Genomic DNA, 13931 nt, shown 5'->3' with positions numbered 1-13931 from the left:
GCCGCTGAGACCCTGTGGGGCAGGTGCTACCCATGAGTGAGGTGGGTCTGCCCTGGAAGTTTGAGCCTTTCTTTGCCTGAGCCCCAGCAGGACCTGCACAGAACCAGTCCAGGGGTGATTGAGGTCAGGATCCGTCCCCCACCCCCCCATCGGCCTCTTGGGCAGAGCCTGCCTTGGAGGGAGACTCTGAGCCTGTTGTTGCAAGGGTACAGTTGCCTACATTTGCTTCTGTGAAGGATAGTCTTATCCCACCATTCCAAATCCAAGTCCTGATATTTACACAATTAGAGTAAAAAATTTGGGCTATAGCCCAGATGAATTTGACTCAACTGTTTTTGGAATGTTTACTTATTTATTTTGAGAGAGAGTACGAACAAAGGAAGGGCAGAGAGGGGGAGACAGAGGGTCCCAAGCAGCCTCCATACTTCCAGCGCAGAGCCCAACATGGGGCACCATCTCACAAACTATGAGCCAGAATCAAGAGTCCAAGGCTTAACTAACTTAGCCACCCAGGCCCCCCTCAATTTTTTTTAAATATGTACATTCCTGCCACTTATTTCCTTTGAGCTAGGGTACCTGATTGTCACCTTTTGGCTTGAGAGTTTCCAAAAGGCAATTGTGGTCTCAAACATGTGTGTATATGCCCATAGTTCTGGGGTTCAGCCAGTATGGGACACAGAATAGTCAGTGGCAGCAGGGTTGTATTTTTAATGGTCTCACGCACATGGTGGAAACTGGAAAGTTTGGCATATTTTTAGAATTTTGTGAAACCATTTTATAATAAATGAGAATCTCTGAAGGAGAAAACAAGCAAACAAAATCAAGCATACAGTTCAGTGGTCTCTGGCACAGTCACAGTTGTGCAGCCATCACTACATTTCATTACATCCTAGAGTAGCAGCTGAGTGCCACACATTTACTCCATTATTCCTATTATGTAGCAACAGCCCTGTTTCATGATGATCACTGGTATCAGTGTACCATTCCTTCCTGCATCTCAGATCTTTCACCTAGGGTTAGTTCTCTCTTGCTCCATGCTATTTTTTAAGTAGGGCTTTTTTTAAATTTAAATTTTAGTTAGGTAACATATAGTGTAACATATGTTGGTTTCAGAAATAGAATTCAGTGATTCATCACTTACATAAAACACCCAGTGCTCATCATAAGTGCCCTTCTTAATATCCATCACCCATTTAGCCCATCCTCCTCCTTCCCCTCCATCAACCCTCAGTTTGTTCTCTATTATTAAGAGTTTTTTGTAGTTTGTTCCCCTTTCTTCCCTTCCGTTTCCCATATGTTCATCTGTTTTGTTTCTTAAATTCCATATATGAGTGAAATCATATGGTATTTGTCTTTCTCTGATTGACTTATTTCATTTAGCATAATACTTTCTACCTCCATCCATGTCATTGCAAATGGCAAGGTTTCATTCTTTTTGATGGCTGCACAATATTCCATTGTATATATATGTCACATCTTCTTTATCTGTCAATCAGTTGATTGACATTTGGGCTAGCCCCACAGTTTGACTATTGTTGATAATCCTGCTATAATCATTGGGTGCATGTACCTATTCAAATCTATGTATTTTTTTGTATCCTTTGAGTAAATAACTAGTGGTGTGCTGGATTATAGGGTAATTCTATTTTTAGGTTTTTTTTTGAGGAACCTCCATAATGTTCTCTAGAGTGGCTACACCAGCATGCATTTACAACAACAGTGCAAGAGGGTTTCCCTTTCTCCACATCCTTACCAACACCTGTTGTTTCCTGTTCTTAATTTTAGCCATATGACAGGTGTCAGGTGGTATCTCATTGTGGTTATGATTTGTATTTCCCTGGATGTCTTCTTTGGAGAAGGGTCTATTCATGTCTTTTGCCCATTTCTTCACTGGATTATTTGTTTTTTAGGTGTTGAGTTTGGTAAGTTCTTTATAGATTCTGAATACTAACCCTTTATCTTAAATGTCATTTGCAAATACCTTCTCCCATTCCATAAGTTGCCTTTTAATTTTGCTTATTGTTTCCTTAGTTGTGTAGAAGCTTTTTATTTTAATGAGGTCCCAGTAGTTCATTTTTGCTTTGGTTTCCCTTGCCTCCGGAGATGTGTTGACTATGAAGTTGCTGCGGCTGAGGTCAAAGAGGTTTTTGCCTGCTTTCTCCTCGAGGATTTTGATGGCTTCCTGTTTTATGTTTAGTTCTTCCATCCATTTTGAGTTTATTTTTGTGTATGGTGTAAGAAAGTGGTCCAGGTTCATTTTCTGTATGTTGCTGTACAGTTTTCCCAGCACCGTTTGCTGAAAAGACTGTCTTTATCCCATTGAATATTCTTTCCTGCTTTGTCAAAGATTAGTTGGCCATACGTTTGTGGGTCCATTTCTGGGTTCTCTATTCTGTTCCATTAATCTGAGTGTCTGTTTTTGTGCCAGTACCATACTATCTTGATTACAGCTTTGTAATACAGCTTGAAGTCTGGGATTGTGATGCCTCCTGCTTTGGTTTTCTTTTTTAATATTGCTTTGGCTATTCGGGGTCTTTCCTGGTTCCATACAAATTTTAGATTTGTTTGTTCTAGCTATGTGAGGAATGCTGGTGTTATTTTGATAGAGATTGCCATACCTATGGGTTTTTAATGGTGATATTATGAACCATGTATTATGAATTTTACCATGCCAGATGCTTGGTATTTTTTGAATTCCTTAAAGTATTATTGAGCTTTATTCTGGGAGCAATTAGGTTATTTTCAGGTCTTGTTTTAAAACTTTGTTAGTAAAACCAGAGTAGTGTTTAGTCAAGGTTTAATTTTCCCTGCCATTGAGGCAATACCCTACTGAAAGTCTAACTGATTGTGGAAGAAGTCAAAAAGGCCCATGTAAAGGCAATTACCAGTTAAAGAAATAAGAGCATAGAGGAGTAGAGAGAAGGAACAAAGCAAAGCAAACAAAACTCAAATTCAAATTAGTCTATGATAGAAATCTGTTATATTTTTATACATCTATACATTCTTTAAAATGTTTATTTGTTTTGAGAGAGAGAGAGAGAGAGCATGAGTTAGGGAGGGGCAGATAGAGAGATGATTCCAGGCAGGCTCTACTCTGTCAGTGCAGAGCTTGACACAGGGTTCATTCCTATGAACTGTAAGATCATGACTTGAGCTGAAATCAAGAGTTGGACATTTAACTAATTGAGCCATGCAGGCACCTCCATCTCTATATGTTTATAATGAAGTGTTAGAAATTAAGAAAACCACCCCATTTACAATTGCATCAAAGATAATAAAATACCTATGAATAAACTTAACCAAGACGTGAAAGACCTGTACTTTGAAAACTATGAAACACTGATGAAAGAAGTTGATGATGACACAAAGAAATGGAAAGGCACTCCATATTCATGGGTTAGAAGAATGAATATTGTCAAAATGTTTATACTACCCAAAGAAATCTACAGATTTAAAACAATCTTTATCAATATATCAACAGAATTTTTCACAGAACTAGAGCAAACAGTCCTAAATTTTGATAAAACCACAAAAGACCATGAATAGCCAAAGCAGTACTGAAAAAGAAAAACAAAACTGGAGGTATCACAATTCCAGACTTCAAGTTATATTACAAAGCTGTAGTAATCAAACCAGTATGATACTGGCACAAAAAGAGACATAAGGATCAATGGAACAGAATAGAAAACCCAGACATAAACCCACAATTATATGGTCAATTAATCTTTCACAAAAAAGGAAATAATATACAATAGGAAAAAGACAGTCTCTTCAACAAATAGTGTTGGAAAAACTGGACAGCTATATGCAAAAGAATTAAACTGGGCTAATTTCTTATGCCATACACAAAAATAAACTCAAATGGATTAAAGACCTAAATGGAGACCTGAAGCCATGAAAATCCTTGAAGAGAGCACAGATATATATCTCCTGAGGCAAGACAAACAAAAGGAAAAATAAACTATTAGGACTACATCAAAATAAAATGCTTCTGCATTATGAAGTAAACAGTCAACAAACTAAAAGGCAACCTACTGAATGGGAGAAGATATTTGCAACTGACATACTTGATCAAGGATTAGTATCAGTATATAAAGAACTGATATGACTCAGCACTCAAAAATCAAATAATCCAATTTAAAAATGGGATGGCAGAAGAGATGAACAGATATTTCTCCAACAGAGACATCCAGATGGCCAACAGACACATGAAAAGATGTTTGACATCATTCATCATCAGGGAAATACAAGTCAAAACTGTAATGAGGTATCATCTCACACCTGTCAGAATGGCTAAAATCAACACTACAAGAAACTAGTTTTGGGGAGGATATGGAGAAAGGGGAACACTCTTGCATTGCTGTTGGGAATGCAAACTGGTACAGCCACTCTGGGAAAAAAGAAAGTATTTAGGTTCCTCAAAAACTAAAAGTAGAACTTCCCTACAATCCAGTAATCACACTACTGGGTATTTACCACCAAAATACCAAAACACTAATTTAAAGGGATACACGTACCCCTGTGTTTATTGCAACATTGTTTACAATAGCCAAGAAGCAGCTATTGAGCAGATGTGGAAGCACCTCAAGTGTCCATCAGTAAATGAGTGAATAAAGAAGTAGTACTATGTATAAAAAAAAAAAAAGAGTATTGAATAATACAACCATAAAAAAGAATGAAATGTTGTCATTTGCAACTACATGGATGGAGCTAGAGAATATAATGCTACATGAAATAAGTTTGTCAGAGAAGGACAAATACCATATGATTTCAGTCACATGTGGAATTTAAGAAACAAGCAAGCAAAAGGAAAAAGAGAGACAAAGAAAGAAACAGACTCTTAACTATAGAGAACAAACTGATGGTTACCATAGGAGAGGTAGGTGGGTGGGGGATGACTGAAATAGGTGATGGGGATTAAAGAGTACACTTAACATGATGAGCACTGAATAATGTATAAGATTTTTGAATCACTGTATTGTATTCCTTAAACCAATATAATGCTGTATGTTAACTATAATGGAATTAAATTAAAAAATAAGAAAACAACAAAAATTTCAAATTAGTCTGTAAGCCATAATTCCAAAACATAGTAGGAATGACAGAAAAAAAAATCAAGAATTAGAAGAGGAGTAACTCTATAAGAAATTCATATTATAATTTATTCTGAAAAAATTCTTTTAAAAGATATATTTAAGATACTCAAAAGGGTTAAAGGAAAGCGTAATTTCCACTTTCAACAAAAAGAAAACTACTAACAAAAGCAGAAAGAAACAAAACATGATCAAAGAGATATGAAATATTTACTAGTATTTTGGAAATGAAAAAATGTGACCACTGATATAAAAAAACTAATATATGAAATAAGTCCTAGATTGTATTTTATTATTAGACTACCTCAGTGTTGCCAAAGATAGGACAATCATAGTGAGAAACTCATACATAATAAAGCACATTGAAACAAGGATATTAAAATTATAAATGAGCTATTAAGAGGCTGCAGAATTCTTCTAGTAGATGGACTTAAGGGAATCATGGAAGTGATAAAATCTCAAGAGGCAAAATCTCAAGAAATTATTGTAACAAATTTTGCATAATTTAAGAAAGATATAACTTGTCAAGTACTTCAAGGAAAGAGAAAAATTCACATTAAATAGAGTCAAATGGTGGATGACTGATGAAGAGAGAGTTTCTCATTGCAGCCCAGAGATAGAGAGCTGGAAATAGCACCACTCCTGTCACTGCAACAAGAAAATAGCTGGACACACTGCAGATTAACAATTCAATTCTTTTTTTTTTTTTTTTAATTTATTTATTTACTCAGAGAGAGCAGGGAAGGGGCAGAGAAAGAGGGAGAGAGAGAATCCCTAACAGGCTTCATGCTGTCAGTGCAGAGCCCGACTTGGAGCTTGATTTCACGAACCATGAGTTTAAAAGCTTAACCCACTGAGCCATCCAGGTGCCGCTGTTCTTCTTGAACCCCTAAGCAGGTTACAAGGCAAATGGCTAATTTGAAATCTAACCTGCAATGATAACAAGGTTTAACTAGGATAGATACTACTTAAAGCCATCTAAACTGGTATGAAGAATAAATACAACATTTTTGCTGAATTCCCAAAGGCTGAGTGTGGGCTAGTGTAAGAATATGACTCTGGGGGTTGCAGACTCTGGAGGTTCACACTCTCTAGCTTTTCTTCTGAGAAATGTAAAGAAAAAAGAGTATTGTATAAAAGCCTCCCTGTGGTGGGGGTAGGGGAATAGTCATTGCAGAAACTCCACATAGACCCTTTTCCTCTATTTCTCTTATGTAACAAAAACCTTAATCTGCACAGAGTATACCAAAACGTTTAGTTTGAGGTCAGTGATAAAATTCTTTGCACCTTGGGGAAAGGAAAAGAGGGGAAACATGGAGTACTACCCATGGGAAAAGAGCAGGAATTTGTGCTAGACAGAGGAAAAAAAACATACATTACCTGGGGTGGTACAAATATAAGAATCACAGCAGCCTCTGGTTGTTGCCAGAGGTGGGAGGTTGGGGGATGGGAGAAATAGGAGGGGATCAAAAGATAAAAAGACAAAAAAAGGAAATTCAGTATTAAAAACCTTTTTTAAAAAGGGAAAAAAAAAGAATTACAGCAGAATTCCCATTAAAACCATGCAAGCAAGAAGACAGTGAGTGAAATTTTTTAAGTGCTGCAAGAAAGAAATGGTCAACTGAGAACTGTCTACCCAGCAAAGATAACCTCCAAAATTACAGAACAAATAAAGACTTTCTAGGCAAACAAAACAGGAGAGAATGCATTGCCAGAAGACTTATTTTACAGAAAAAGTTAAATGAGGTTTCTCAGGTACATGGAATATTATATGCTAAGACTTTAGACTTATAAAAAGAAATGGAGAGTGTAAAAAAAGAGAACAAATAAAGGGAAAAATACAATCTTTTACAAATTTTAACTGCTCTAAATTATTTTTATAGCAAGACAATCACAAGAGAATGACAGAATGTGGCAGTAGTAATATGTATGGTTTCAAAGCATTGAAACATAGACACAAGTGATTCTCAAGTAAGATCCAGTGTAGCAATCTTGAAAAATTAAAGCCAATCAGAAAAAAAATTAAAAGGTTGCCTTGGAGAAAAGAATATTTTTAAAGCAAAAATATGTTCTGCATTCATATAATAGCGCACTGTGTGTTTACAGGTGAAAAACATGAGAACAGTGGCACAAAGGAAAGAAAGGAATAATTGGGAATAAGTTGTTACAAAGTCTTTATACTACTTGAAGTGCTATACTTATTATTTGAAGGTAGACTCAGATTATTTAAAAATGTGTATGATAACAGTGTAGGGAAACCACTAATAATAATTTTGAATGTGAGTGGGCTACACAAATGGGTTTAAACACAAGATATTATTATATTGCACTATAAGAAATAAAATTTAAGAAGACAGCAATACATCAAATGAAAACTGATGAGAAAGATATACCATGAAAACAAATAAAGAGGAGGGTGGATTATCCATACTGATTTTTTGAAGTATATTTCAGAATAAAGAAGATTATCAGGGACAAAGAGAAATATTACATAATGATAAAAGAATAATATCTCCCCAAAAAGAATAACTTCCAAAATGTTTATGGATATAAAAACAGAGCTTTGAAAATATATGAGGCAAGAGAAGTGACATCTGCAAGATGGAGGGATAGGAGCTCCCAACACTCTCTCTCCACCAAAAGCAGCAAAACAATAAATAAACAACTAAAGTAGCTCAGAGAAATTTCTGTACTACAATGAAGAAGGAGAAAAAATTGTGCTGAGCTCAAATATTGAGGATGGCCACATAAAAAAAGCATAAGAAGCATTTTACGTGTGTCAGCCTATCCCCTGGTCAAAAGCAGCTCAGTTCCAGGAGAGGTCCTCTCAGAGGAATTTCATCCCATGGGGAAAAGGAGAGCAGGAGAACCCCAGCAAGTGTCACTACTGTGGATGTTTGCATCCTTTGGTACTGAGAACTCCCATGGACTTCACTGTTGCTTATCCCAGCTGATGGAGCTCCCTGGAGGTCCCACCACTGCATCGCCTCCCTGAGTCTGGAGATGTTGCTGTGATGAGACCTGCCCCCGGGGACTGTAGTCACTGCTGTGCCCCACTTTCTGGGATCAGGACGCCACAGTACCTTGCCATATATGGAGCCAGAGCTATGCTTCTCTGAATCCTTCCCCCAGTCCCAGGTCATAGCTTTGTCCTGCCATTACTAGGGCAGCCACTACTTCTCTGAACTCTACTCCTTGGGTCCCAAGTCAGTCTTTGACCACCATTACTGGGGCCAAAGGTAATGGTCACAGGTTGTGGCTCTGACCTGCCATTCCTGGGACCTGAACACCACTGCTCTACAATCTGCCACCTGGGTCCTGACATGTAGCCTTAACGGACTGCCACTTGAAACATGTTCCTATTTTTCTTTAACTGCACCCTGGGCCAGAGTTGGGACTTGGACTCATCATCCACAGGTTGTGCTGCTACTATACCCTGCTGCCTGAGCCCAAGACAGTATTGTGCCTTGTCATTATGAGCCTGCTGCTACTACTGCATTTCTCCTTCCTGCCTGAGACACTACAACAAGATCTAGAGACCCAGACCCTGGTTCCATGAGAGATTTGCACACTCCCACACTTTAGACACTGTACTAGTGCAGCAGCAAGTGCATCTGTGCACCAGGACCCAGGCACTGTGATAGTGCTATGTGTACCTGATCACAGGACCCCAACTCTGCTACCACTTTGAGTGCCAGCATGCCAGATCAGGTAGAAAGAGGGATCCTTTTGATTAGAACTTCCTACCATGGGTAAAAAGGGGCAACAGCAAGACACCAGCAGCTTTCTTCTTGAGACTATTAATAGCCATAGCCACCACTGCCATCCATAGGAACTCCACAGTCTTGGCCACAGAAGACTTCCACAGTCTGTGCCAATGTTGACTTCAGATGATGGAGCTGCATAGAAACTATGCTGCTGTGCCCCCTCCCAGGAAGCATAGACACTGCACACCACCCAACCAGTTCCATTGTATTAACATTCAGATGAAGATATTCTCCACTCAACAGCCAGTGCAAAAAAGCCAGAAGAGGTGACTGCTTCCTCAGATGTGCAGACATCAGTGCAAAGTCATCAGAAACATGAAAAAGCAAGGAAAGGTGACACCACTACAAGAACAGAATAGTTTTCCAACAACTGATCTTCCAAAAATAGAGATCTGTGAGTTATCATAAAAAGAATTAAAAATAATTATTTTAAGGAAATTAACTGAGATTCAAGAGAATACAGATGGGCAACTCAGTGATCTCAGGAAAACAATGCATGAACAAAATGATACATTAGTAAAGAGCTAGAATCAGAAAAGAACATAGCAGAAATTCTGGAGCTAAAGAATACAATGAATGAAATGAAAAATGCAATAGAGAGCTTCAACAGCAGGCTCAGTCAGGCAGAAGAAAGAATCTGTAAACTGAAGACAGAGCTCTTGATAATTATCCAGTCAGAAGAGAAAAAATAAGTTAGAATGAAAAGGAGTGAAGAAAGCCTGTATGAATTATGGGTAACTAACAAAAAGAAAAGTAGTTGCATTATAGAGGTCCTAAAAGGGCAAAGAGAAAAAGGGACAAAAAATGTATTTGAAGAAATAATGGCTGAAAATTGCCTAAATCTGGGGAGAGAGATGACCAACCAGGTACACAAAGCTCAAAGATCCCCAAAAGAATACAACCTAAGGAGATCTTGACTGAGATAGATTATAATCAAGTTTTCTAAAATCAAAGACAAGGAGGGGATTTTAAAGGCAACAATAGAAAAGATTCACCACATACAAGGGAATTCCAGTAAGACCAGCACATTTCCCAGCAGTCACCATCCCCCCAGGAGAGAATGGAATGATATATTCAAAATGCTCAAAGTCAAAAAATTGTCAACAAACCAATTTACCCAGCAAAGTAAGTTGTTCTTCAGAAATGGAGGAGGAATAAAGACTTTGCTAGAGAAAAAAAGAAAACTGAAGGAATTTTATCACCACTTGACATGCCTTACAAAAGAATGCTAAAGGGACATCCAAATTCTGAGACAAACAAGAATGGAAACAGAACATACCAAAACTTAGGGGAAGACCCATAACACTGCTAGAGATTTCTCAACAGACACTTGGCAAGCCAGAAGAGAGTGGCATGATATATTCAAAGTGCTGAATGGGAATCTGCAACCAAGAATACTCTATCCAGAAAGGCTATTTACATATTTATAAATTTTTGAGAGGGAGAGAACACACATGAGCAGGAGAGGGGCAGATGGTGAAGGAGAGAGAGAATCTTAAGCAGGCTCCACACCCAGCCCAATACAGGGCTCGATCTTATGACCATGAGATCATGATCTGAACCAAAATCAAGACTTAGCGCTTAACCAGCTGAGCCTCCCAGGCAGCTGTATATTCAATATACTCTTAATCAAAATTGCAGCATAATTTTTATGGAAATTGACAAATGTTCTCAAATTCAATTTGAAATTTAAAGGTCCACAATAGACAAGACATCTTATCTTGAAAAATAACTCTAGAGTACTTTGTCAGATTTTAAGACTTGCAAAATAAACATAATTAAGACAATGTGATATTGGCATAATAACAGACAAATTGAAAATTGGAACAGAAATGGACCCATATGTATATGCATTTGATTTATAACAAATGTACTAATGTAATTTAAGTGGAAATGAAGGTACTAGGTAGTTTGAATATCCCACATGAGGTATGACCTCCTTCACACCATACAGAAATTCAGTTTCAGGTGTTGTAATCCTATTTGTGATTAGTAAAATAATAAACCTTTTAGAATATTACCTAGTAGAGTATATTCATGATCTTGGGATGGGCAAAGATATTATAAACAGGAAACAAGAAGACTACTTATAAAAAGATAAAAATGAGGGGCGCTTGGGTGGTTCAGTCGGTTAAGCGTCCGACTTCGGCTCAGGTCATGATCTCATGGTTCGTGGGTTCAAGCCCTGCGTCAGGCTCTGTGCTGACAGCCAGGTCAGAGCCTGGAGCCTGTTTTGGATTCTGTGTCTCCCTGTCTCTCTGACCCTCCCCTGCTCACGCTGTCTCACTGTCTCTCAGAAATAAATAAGAACATTAAAAAAAGATAAAAATGGCTAATTGTACTGCATCAAATTAAAAATTCCTGTTCATTGAAAGACATATTTAAGAAAGGTAAAAATAATTTATAGACTTGGAATATATAGTCTCAATATAAACAAATGGAAAAATTTTAAATCTTTCACCAAGCACGATACACAAGTGGCCAGTAAACATATGGAAAGGTCCTCAACATGGTTGGTAAAATGCAATTAAACCACAATGAATTTCTACTTCACATGCAACTGATTTGCTTAAATTAAAAAAAAAAAAGACTAACAGTACAAAATATCGACAAGCATGTGAAGCAACGGAAACCCTCATACCTTGGTGCTGAGCATGCAAAGTGTTACAAACACTTTGGAGGATAGTTTGCCAGTTTCTACTAAGACTAAACATATAGTTATGCTTGTCCTAGTAATTCCTCTTCAAGTAATATGCAAGGAAAATTAGTGTGTATATCTACATAAAAGATTTTTATAAGAATGTTTATAGCAGTTTTATGCATACTAGCCAAAAAGTGGAAACAACTCAAATACCGATCAACAGAACAAAGGGATAAATTTGAAATTTACAAAAAATGGAATATCACAAGATTAAATTTCAAATAAGTGGCAAATTCTTTTTCTACTTTATCTGTCATTGCTATGTGTGTGTAATAGAAGGATATGTCAAATAAAAAATACTTGCTTGATTTTCATTGGAAATCTTCATTATGATTGGTGTTGATCTGTGCCAGCACTAGTTGTGAAGATTAATTATTATGACAGGAATACAAAAATTATTCTGACTTACTTTTCCTGTCACTGTACTAATTTAAATATATTGGCTTTAGGTTACATGTCTTCTCAAAGTGATTTTGTGCTGCAACTGTAGACACACACACCTTTCCTGTTTCCCCCCAGAAATGAGAAAGTCTGCTTTGAGAGGCCGAATGACTTACATGCATGGCTCTGATCTTATTTGTTCTCACATTCCCCTTTTACATGTTATGCAGCATGAAATCAACATTGTTGAGTCCACATAGTCAAATAGATACCTCACACAGTTAAATACACAACAGTAAGTTGATATAACTGAGAGGTGGAATATGTATACTATCAAACCTGATTTCCTCTTTGATGCTGATGCAGCAATTGCAATATAGTGTTCTAGAGTCCAAAATAACTAGCATACACACCCATAGGTGCAAACATTTTTTTGCTCAGTATAGCACTAATTATAATAGATTTGAATCTATTGAAGCTTGGAATCAGCTTGAATAATCATCAATGGAAGAATGGTTAAGTAAATTATGGCAGATCTATATATGAATATCACATAGGCATATGGAGAAAAAAGCTGGGTATTGCATGTAGGCATGAAAAGACCTGCAAAGTATTTAAATGATGAAAACAAGCTGGAGCATACATATGGATCTCATATATGAACAGAAAATGCCTCTGAGCATATCTGCTAAATCATTATATCTAGGTAAGGTGGTATAGTGTCTAATGGTTTGGTAGGAGATTGTTTCATAATTTCTTACATAATTAAAGACTAATGAAAAACAATTTTGTCTTGTTTTCACTCATTTGACTATCCTGCTATTCAGCTTACTTGTATTTACAAACCTATTTCATATACACATGGGAAGATGATCAGGAGATAATCTCAATCACTCCTCAGCTTCCATGGAAAATCCCAAGAGGGTTCATTCACCTTGTGTTTGGCCTGAGGGAGAATCCTGGCTTCCTACATGGGGACCAAATTTTCTTCTCCCTTCTTGTTCCTGTGGAACTCTCATCAGAATAATAGAATTTGTCATTCAGTAGTTCAAAGTAATGGCTTCAACCCAGAATTTCCAAAGGTGTTGCATAATAAACTCCCCTGTTGCCCTCTCAAAAGTTCTTCGTTTTAGTTAATGAGTCCAAAGTCAACTTCTAGTGTGACTCCAGGGACTGCCTAACATTTGCCAGCTGTCTCTTAGGCTCCCCGTTTAGTCCTTCAACTCATCAACTGACAAAATCCAGCTGCCTATCTCTGATTGGTTATATAAGAGGATTCATTATTTGGATGGTGCAAACAGCAAGGTATTCATCATAGAGGAAGTGGACAAATGATTAATCAGGATTAATAGAGCTGAAAGAAATTGCTCAAATGAGATGATCCTCAAGCAGAGATTAGAAAAAGTTTCTGAAGATTTATTTACAGGGTCTTTTGGAACCTGTGTAAACATATTTCTTTTTACTCATCCAGCTTTTTAGACTGAAAATTATACCTATTCACAGAGTAGTTATGGTAATCCTCTCTTTATGGGAATCATCTGAGCAAGGATGGCTTCACTTATTAACACTCAGCTTCAGAATACAAGTCAAGAGCATAATAATGTCCTTCCTAAATTCTCTGATGTTTTTGTTCCTTCTGAAGCCACTTGAGCAACTTTCTTGTCCCTTCTCTCTCTTTATGGCTTTCTAAGATACTTTTTCTGATTCCTCTCATCTAAATTCTTTACTTTTTTTATTATTATTATTATTTTTTACTGTCCCAGAGTTCTCCTGCGATGCTGTTTGCTCCAGGATGGCTAGTTTTTATCTGTTCCCTAAGATATCCTCGTCAGCTTCTCAGATGTGCTTCTTTTCCTCATCCTTTGGAATATTAAGCATTTAAAATAAATTGAAAACGGAGTTTGTTAAGGCTTTTATTTTATATAAATTACCCAGTTAAATTATTATGACACTGCAAAGTGGATTTTGTTATCCCCACTGTAAAGATGG

The sequence above is a fragment of the Hyaena hyaena genome, unplaced genomic scaffold (assembly GCF_003009895.1).
Source record: "Hyaena hyaena isolate Hyena2069 unplaced genomic scaffold, ASM300989v1 scaffold_936, whole genome shotgun sequence".
NCBI classification, from domain to species: Eukaryota; Metazoa; Chordata; class Mammalia; order Carnivora; family Hyaenidae; genus Hyaena; species Hyaena hyaena.
This window is presented reverse-complemented; position numbering follows the sequence as displayed.